Raw genomic sequence first — 3,215 nt, 5'->3', positions numbered from 1 at the left:
AATGAACAATATTTATAGATTTGAAAGTATGAGTGTTTTAGTTGATATTAATTTGTTTATAAATGGAGCAAATTAAAAATTCTTGAATGATAATATTATATTATCTATTTATTAATTAGTAAATTCGAAATTGTATTTGTGGGACAAGAACAATAAATTAAAAGGAATACCCCAAAAATATATCATATCTCACCACTTTGCAGATGGTAAGTTATATCATTTATGACGAGCGCGTTGTCCATGTAGATACACATGGATCATAATTTTAATTATTTACTCTTTTTAAAATTCTCGTTTTCCACTCTAGAGATAAAGAATGTCTTTGGAGAACAATAAGGAAAGAGTAGAGAAATGAAGAGCTAAATGAAAGATTTTAATACACGAACAGCACTCATTTCCTCTATATGGGCACAAGTGACACTGAACGTTCTGAACGCCTTGTTGAAGTTACTACTCTAGAAATCATTGATAAAATCCATGATCTGGATGATAGAAGAATTCATATAATTATATTGTATTATTTAAATATGTTTTTTCCTCTAGATAAACTTCTCTTAGGATGAACTTTCCTTGAAAGGAACTTGTTCCGAGATGGATTTCCCTTGCGAATTCATACCCCATTAGCTAAAAATGACCTATTTAGATTATTTATTCTTTCTCTTTTTGAATGAAAGTTTGATAGATAAAAGAAAGGATTACTTCTAACTACCAAGAATTTTTACACCCTCTGTCTCCCAAACTTTGAGAATTTCCCATTTTCCTGTCTTAAAAGTTTCCTATCATTGAACCTTTTCAAGAAAAAACCAAAAGTATGTTGACATCTGATATATTTAAAAAATATAGAAAACCCGTAAAATCAATACCCCCACTGTCCGGCGTTCCGTTTCTTTTAAAACGAGAAAATAACATCTTCTTTAAGCTGGACGTCCACAGGCATGAACTAAAGGACTCTAGGCAAAAAGTGGACACTCAAGGCAAGGAAGGTAGGATTTAATAGTTTTAATTCTTATTTTCTTAAAATTAGAAGCTGCTTTATGTACCTCCGGGTACGTAGCCAGTTTGAACAGGCCGTCTTCCCCTATTGAATAGAGGAGAATAAGGACGACTACATCACAAAAATAACACGGTATTATAGATCGATGTTAGGAACATACCTCGTATTCCTTGTTTTTCGATTGAATTGTATATTTTCCCTTGATCGCTCTTTCCATATAGTTCCTTTAGTAGGAATAGGAAGTGATTTATTTACAATATTTGTTATTGATTTTTTTACTGAAAAATAAAGTCAGATGTAAGAATATAAGGTTTTATTCAAATTTGTCTAAAATCAGAAGACAAAACATGAAAAATTTGAGCTTCAATTTTTCTAACTCTATGAGGGACATTTGTATATTAATTGACCTATATTTAATATAGTGTCCTTCGTCAGGTTTATCTTATGAGTTTTCATGAATTTTTCCTCAAGAGATTGAATGATAACTGATTTTAGGGTGTGAAAGTATATTTTTTGGAGGATCAACATTATCCTAATACTGTAAGTCAGTTTTTCATGGATTTACCTGCAATTTTTATCATTGAAGAATTGATTATTTTGCTATCAGTTGATGTAATTTTATTCCAATTTGAAAAACCCTTTTTATGAGAAATTTAAGTTATTGTATAAAAATGGAAAGCTGCAACAAGTGTGTATTCTTATATACTTTTATAGTTAGAAAAGAGCTCCAAAGAGGTTCGTGCATGTAAACTTATCCAATCAATAATATTCATCATTGATTTATGACATAAATCATATATATAATTTAATCTTCTAATATATTTTAAAAGTTGAGGATTCAAAGTCTTGAAAGGACTTCAAAAATATTTTATAATCCGTTTGTCTTAATTTATTAATCAAACTAGCTTTAAAGAAAGTTGCAACGTTTGACGGATCACATTCAAATGTAATGACAAGAAAAACTGCTGAATAATATGTATATTCACACAGTAGCATACATATGTAGGTCGTGTCAAATTCTGAAGAATCTAAGTCAAACAAACTCTGAGTAATTGGGAACAATACAAAAAGTTATACAACTGTCTCCCTTATTTTTATGTCCTCAATTAAAAATAAGTTGGTCGCATTCAATGTACAATTTTTCGTTCATTATCACGATATTATTATTAAAAAAAAGTAAATATTAAAGCCAATATGATTTGTCAAATTTGTACCATCAAAACATAATGCAACAATTTCTTTAAATGCAATTTTTTGAACAAGTTATCAAGGCTTTGATAATTTATTATCCGTCTAATACTTTAATTCATAGCTTAATTTTATATAATCTATAAAAAACAACACAAATAATTATATCCTAAAAGACAATTAATTAACCACCTCAGTCATTGCTCATATCATAATTTACATTCATTTTTTTGAACACTCCGTTGTTGAACATCCTTTTTATAACGGGGTTAGTGAAGAGGGTATAAAAGAAATCCCAATAATAAAAACACTTTTTATTACATTGGATTAAGCGATTATAATAATGATGTCGTTTATATTTTATATTCCATGCATTTTGCAGTCATAATTATACAATCAAATACTAAAACCCTTGTATAAATATAAGACATTTAGAGAAAATAATTCCCTTTTGAAAAAAAATCTTAACAGGATAAGTTTGGGTTTTCAACAAGATTTATTTTTAATAAAATTTAGTTGAAAGACTAATTACTTTATACGAACTTTGGGGATCAAATTTTTATCCATCAGTTTTAATGAGGTTGCGTGCATTATATAAAATAACTCTTATAATATTATTACTTAGCTAGTGTTGTACGCCTTAGTCCTCACTTTGAGATCAGAAGAATCCAAGAAATCTAAAGGAAAAATATAAAAACAACGTTTGATGTAAAAATTTAATTTAATTCCCTATGCCTCGATTAAGAATTGCTCAATAATACAAATACATATTATATTATAAACAAGGCATTATCAAGATGAATAAAGAATTGCAAATAATAAAATTTATTGGTTTAAGAGCATACGGAAAAGTATATGTAATAAAATATAGATTCAAAGGAATAGGAAGCGTTTGTATAAATCTTGGGGTACATAATGGCCCAGTGTACTTATGGAGGGTTAAGCTCTTTAGAATTATAAAATTAGCGAGGCATTAGTGAAAAAGTAAATTTGTCCATGTAAAAAGAAAACAATTAAAAGTGGGGGGAGATTG

The sequence above is a fragment of the Lepeophtheirus salmonis genome, chromosome 5 (genome assembly GCF_016086655.4).
Source record: "Lepeophtheirus salmonis chromosome 5, UVic_Lsal_1.4, whole genome shotgun sequence".
Lineage (NCBI taxonomy): Eukaryota > Metazoa > Arthropoda > Copepoda > Siphonostomatoida > Caligidae > Lepeophtheirus > Lepeophtheirus salmonis.
The sequence above is the reverse complement of the archived record's forward strand: the minus strand, read 5'-3'. Positions refer to the sequence as shown.